General features: G+C 45.5%; 1 long non-coding RNA gene across 1 annotated transcript; it reads left to right on the top strand.

The window, feature by feature from the left end:
• Window positions 1–828: 828 nt before the first annotated feature.
• LOC122676654 lies at window positions 829–4,983 on the top strand. The gene is made up of 3 exons (XR_006335624.1): window positions 829–909; window positions 2,263–2,386; window positions 4,870–4,983. It is a non-coding gene; the product is annotated as an uncharacterized LOC122676654 (long non-coding RNA).
• The last annotated feature ends 1,340 nt before the right edge of the window (window positions 4,984–6,323 follow it).

Raw genomic sequence — 6,323 nt, forward strand, 5'->3', positions numbered from 1 at the left:
GTTTAGTTGCAAGTCATGTCTGACTCTTTTGTCACCCCATGGACGGTAGCCCACCTGTCTGCTCTGTCCATGGGATTTCCCAGGAAAGAGTGCTGGAATAGGCTGCCCTTTCCTCCTCCAGGAGATCTTCCCTATGCAGGGATTGAACCCATGTCTTCTGCATTGGCAGGAGATTCTGTTTTTTACCACTGAGCCACTGGGGAAGCCCAGCTAAAGTCTATTCCTTATTCAAATTTCTTTCGTTTTTACTGGTCTGATCTGCTTGATAGCATATCAAACATCTGCCACTTGGAACAGGCAGGAACATATTCCTTGTGACTACAGAGGATCACCTCCCATGTGTTAGCTAAAGTTAGGGAGGCACTTAGATTCAGTGTGAGCCTTACCGCTTCTCCACCCAGAACTGTCCAAAGATAAAATGGCCTTCCTTGAAAGACAAGTGTCCTATTATGGGGGCCAGTCAAGTGCTGGCTTAAGGAGCACTTGGTAGGAATGTTGTGGAAGACATTCAGATGCCGACTGGTGGGAGTGGGACCGGACAACCTTACAGCTCCATTCCAGCCAGACAGCATGTGCTTTTGTGAACTCTGCTGCCCTTGTTTTGCAGTGGGAAGGCATTTCCTGTCTGCAATTGGGAGGCTGGCTGGGCTGCCCCACCACCTGCTGCCCAGGGCTCCTCCCCAGAGATGTAGCAGAAGGGCTGGCAGCTGATTGCTCCCCAGACAGGCAGCATGCCCTGGGCCCTGCTGTAGGATCTTAGAGCCTGGAGATAAGCCAATGCTCCAAGCCAAGTGCTAAAACCACCCCTCCCCAAACCCCAACACTGCGAGCTTCTTCTTTCTATGACCCTGAGGTCACTGTGGCTGAGGTCTTGCAAGACTGGAACAACAGGGCAGGACAGACTGTTTTGTAAGTGTTTCTTAGTCTGTCGAAGTTTCTACTTCTTTTAAAAGACCTTTCAGGTGTTTCCTTTCCTCTCCTTTTCATTAACTTGAAAACTGCAAATTATATTTGCGAAGAGTGAAAGAAACAAAAAATCCCTTGCCTGAAGGATTTCTTCTCAACTTACTTCTTAGTAAACTCTGCTCTGAATGGGGTTTCTAGCTGGCCCAGCTCTGGATCTACTGAGGAGAGAACTCAACAGCATTTCAGAAAGAAGATTTAGGACTTGGGGCCTTGATTTGAAAATTACCCTGTCTCTACTTCTGTTGTTTTTCAGAGATGAAAGATCCTTATGGTGTGGAGTGTGTATGTGTGTGTGTGTGTTGTGTGTGTGTGTGTGTGTACAGTCAAGGGCACATCTATCATTTTGCCCAGTGATGAAATATAGAATACAATAGACAATAAACAATAGATAATAGAATGCCAACTGTTATGATAAAAAGTGGCTTGTGGGCCAATGGACTCCACTTCGCCATGTTGAATGAATTCAAATCCAAAAACCTTAATATGCTGTGAAATATACTCAGGGTGATCTAGCTCCAAATTTTCTCCCTGCTTCCTCTCCTATTCACACTCCTTCCTCAATAATCTACCAAGTTGCTTGAAATTGTTGCCTTTAACAGTGCTGCTTACATGTCTCTAAGAATTCTAGTTAAAAGGATTGAGTATCATAGGATGGATTTCTCACTAACCTATTTGTACCCATCCTAGCAGGGATAGCTTGATCACAGAGTCTACCTGAGAACTTAGATTCTAGTGTGGAGATAGAATGGGATCTAAGACAAGCAAAATTTCTAAAACACTTTTTATTTTGTACTGGGGTATAGCCAATCAACAATGTTGTGATAGTTTCAGTGAACAGTGAAGGGATTCAGCCATACATATACATGTATCCATTCTCCCCTCCTATCCAGGTTGCCACATAACATTGAGAGTTCTGTGTTCAATGCAGTAGGTCCTTGTGGTTATCCATTTTAAATATAGCAGTGTGTACATTTCCATCCCAAACTCCCTAACTATCCCCTCCCACATCCTTCTCCCAGCAACCATAGCTTCATTCTCTAAGTCTGTGGGTCTCTTTCTGTTTTGTAAGTTCATTTGTATTATTTCTTTTTAGATTCTTTTTATATTGTGACACGTAAGAGATGTCACAATATTCCTCCTTCTCTCTCTGATTTACTTTACTCAGTATGGCAATCTCTAGGTCCATCCACGTTGCTGCAAATGGCACTATTTTTTTTCTTTTTAATGACTAAGTAATATTCCATTGCCTATATGCACTACATCTTCTTTATCCATTCATTGTGTATGGACATTTAGGTTGCTTCCATAAGACAAGCAAATTTTGATGGAGAAGGAAAGAGACCCAAAGGACGTGATGGAACAAAGACCTGGAGCAGCTCTGACAACAAAATGATATCAGGCTTCTGTCTCCACCCACCAGGTGAGCTCATGGACTCCTGTTATAGCAATTAGTGCCAATATGCCAATATCTCCAAAATCCAAATCTCCAAGGCAGACCCCTCCTCTATGCTCCTGAGGCCTGAATCCAAACTTCCCTGATCATCTCTATTTGGAATTTGCAGGCCCCTGGAGTTTTGTATCAATCTATCTGCTCACCTTTCCTTCAAAACCAGCTTCTCTTCCTAGTCACACTCAGGTGAATTACAGTGTCACCCACCCATAGGTGCCCAAGGAAAGCTGGATGTTTGCCCTAGCTATTCCTAGACCTTCCACATCCAGTCGCAAGTCCTGTGTGGTGTCCTCTTAAATATCTCTTGAATCTAGCCCAACTCCCCAGCCCCACTGCCATCGCTCTGAATGGAAATCTCAGCATCTGTCTCTCCTAGACCTTGTTAGTATCCTCCTGCCTCACCCTCAGTCTGGCCACTGCCCAATTACTTTTTCTAAACTGCAAATCTCATCATGTGCCTCTTTTACTTAACACTCTTAGTGATTGCCTATTTATTCCCCTTGGAGTAAAACTCCTTAACATGTCCTGAAATATATTGCCCTGTGGTCTGGCCCCCGAGTTCCTCTCTTGATTCATTCCCGGCCCATCTTCCCTACCCCATCTTACATTCTGTCTCAGACCACATTCAGCTACTCAGAGCGCCACAAATGGGCCAGACTTTCTCTTGTATAACTTGAACGTCCTGCTCTCTTGCCTGGCATTCCTTTAGCCTCCTTCTTTGCCTGTCCAGGCCCTCCTATCAGGGCTGAGATCCATATTCTTCCTCGGGAAGCCTCCCTGGTCCATCTGAGCTAGACTGCACCTTCACCTGTGACACCTGGTGTACTGAGTGGTGTGGCTGCGCCTGCCCATCTCCCCTGGGAGTCTGTGAGCCCCCTCATATGTGGGCAGGATGCTGCAGCCACCCCCGCCTCCCCATTGCTTGCAATGGTGCTGAGCTTTCCATCACTGCTTGTTGAATGCATGAGTGTCTGAGTCTTCATTACCTCACAGAGTGTTTGTGAGAATTAAATGATGACACGCGAAAGGACTTCATAAACTGTAAATGTGTTAGGGCTATTTTGGAGTAGCAAAAGATTTAGAGAGGAAATGAACAAGCTAGGTAGGTCCCCCAACTGTGAAAAAAGAAAGATGTTGAGCTGCGATGTCCTAGGGAGTCAGGAGAATGCCAGGACAGCTCTGAATACAGTACCTGTGACCTGGAACTACTCGTAGAGGGAAAGGACACCTTGAGGAATCACTCTGGGTCATGTGAGCTCAGGGAGGATCATTCTGGTGCAGTTCTCATCTCTACTGTAGCACAATCAGTCATCTCGTTAGATGCTCGGGCAGTGAGCCGACACATTTATAGCTTGAAACCAGAGCTTCCTTGTGTTTATATGACTCTTTATTAGATGGAACATGCAGACTGTTGGAACAATAAACTCATAGTCCTCATTAAAGATGTAGATCAGATTTTTATGACATTTTGGCAGAGATCCTGGAAATTTCCATATTCGCCTCATCAGTGATGCCTTTCTTGGTGTGTGTGTGTGTAAGAGAGAGAGACAGAAGAGGGGGGAATGATAACAAATGGGAAAACAAGTCCTGCTCTTTTTTGTTGGCCGTGCACAAGACTCACTCTACGTCTCTCCCATCCCTTCTCCACAGGGCAGAGGTCTGACGAAGCTGAATTAAAGCACACAGCTGAGGCTAGAAGCTGAAGTAGGGTTTCTTATCTCCCCCAGTAGTGAACATGGGTCTCAGACGCTCACATTCCCTGGGCTAGAGACAGAGTGTCATAGGGACAGAGGGAGTTAGAGGGGGCCAAGCGACCCCCATGTGCAGGCAGGGTGGGGATGGAGGTGACTGGTCCTGGACATGTGGCTGTTTGTCACCTCATAGGGACATTGTAAAAACTATACTGTTGATGACCTGGGTAGTGCCATCATATTGGCAATGGCATTTGCCTTGAGGAAGAACTAAGAAGGATGTAGACAAGAAGGAGGAACCCCATGTTATGGGAAAGCAGTCAGATAGATCAGTAGTTAATTAACCATTGGTATTTATTCAGTACTGTTGTGAATTAAATTGTGGTCCTGGCCCAGGTTCATATGTTGAATAACCCCCAAGGTGCCTGTGTTTGGAGACAGGGCTTATAAGGAAGTAATTAAGGTTAAATGAGGTCATAAATGAGGGACCTTAGCAGATGGGATTGGTGTTCTTGTAAGACAGAGGTCCACAACCTCCAGGATCTAATGCCTGATGATCTGAGGTGGAGCTGATGTAATAATAATAGAAATAAAGTGTACAATAAATGTAATACACTTGAATCATTCTGAAACTACCCCCTACCCTGGTCTGTGGAAAAGCTGTCTACCATGAAATGGTCCCTGGTGCCAAAAACATTGGGGACTGCTGTTACAAGAAAAGAAACAGATATTAGAGATTTCTTTTTCCACATATATGCACAGGCCACATGGAGACACATGAAGAAGATCTGCAAGCCAACAAGAGCCCTCACCAACCCTGTCAGCACCTTAATTTATGGATTTCAAACCTCCAGAACTGGGGCAAATAAATGTCAGTTGTTAAGACATTCAGCCTGTGTGTTCTGTTATGCCAGCCCCTGCAAGCTGAAACAGGTATCTGCTGTGTGCAAAGTCCTTTACTTTTGGGGGTTGTGAAAGAGGATCCCTTCCCTGGACCCTTGGTTTCATCGGGATTTTCCTGTTTGAGTCCCATTCTTTGAGTCTCCCTAGGTAGCATTTCTTTCCATGGCACTATGGTTTAAGACAGAATTGTGGCTTTCTCAAAGTTTTGAGAGAAGACATCCCTAATCCTTCACTAAAAGCCACTCCCTCCTGCTCCTCTTTCTTTATCCTAAATTGAGAAGTTTGTGCACGCCTGTGATAAATGGGGGAAGAATCATTCTCAAGCTCTTGCTGCACAGGCTTTCTGCCATAAATAGACTCTCATCCCTGGTCAACCATGCCAGGCTAGGAGTGGGAGGAACGTGGGTTCTGAATTCCCCAGATCTTCCCAGTTTGCTACATGAATGGACTAAAATGCCTTGTCTTACTTAAAACTCCTAAGAGGCATGTGTGTGTATGCTCAGTCACTCAGCCATGCCTGACTCTTTCCGATCCCATGGACTGTACACCTGCCAGGCTCCTCTGTCCATGGAATTTTCCAGGCAAGAATACTAGAGCAGGTTGCCATTTCTTCCTCCAGGAGGTCTTGACCCGGGGATCAAACCTGAGTCTCTTGTGTTTCCTGCATTGGCAGGAGGATTCTTTACCTTTGTGCCACCTGGGGAGCCTAAGAGGCACATACCTGACTTCAGGTTTTCTCAGTATTGTTGTGACTTTTCAAGATTAATTTTCAGAAAGGGTTTGATATATGTGCCCAGATAAAATATATTGTTCAAAGAGTGCTCAATTATTGAAATAAGCCGCTGTGAGTATGGTTCTGAGCTGCAGCGGGCAGAGAGAGAGTTCAGCTTATAGAAACCAAGGTGGGGGCCCCTGGGCTTCTGACTAAGTGGACACTGGGAGCTGTCGGCGTGTCCCCCAGTTGCCACTCACGGAGCCTTCCATCTCATACTTATGTCTTGCTAAAGAGAGGAACATGGGGAGGGGTGCCAGCCTACCACGCACCAGGGGATTTTTCTTGGCAGACAGAGGTAGCTCCAACCACAAGTCTCATGTGGATCAACTCTGAGAGCAGAGACACACTTGGGAGGGGGGTCACAATTCAAGTAGATGGCAGGATGGAACCTGACTCAAGGAGAAAATACACAGTGTGGGGCAACCTTTCCTCTTTGCCCTCAATTTCTCAATGAAGTTAGGAAAGAGGAGCAGGAGGCAAACTTGGAGAAAGGAGACTATCAAGATTTTTAAAATGACAGTTTGACTGTTGCTGATTA

This window comes from Cervus elaphus, chromosome 20 (genome assembly GCF_910594005.1).
Source record: "Cervus elaphus chromosome 20, mCerEla1.1, whole genome shotgun sequence".
Classification (NCBI taxonomy): domain Eukaryota; kingdom Metazoa; phylum Chordata; class Mammalia; order Artiodactyla; family Cervidae; genus Cervus; species Cervus elaphus.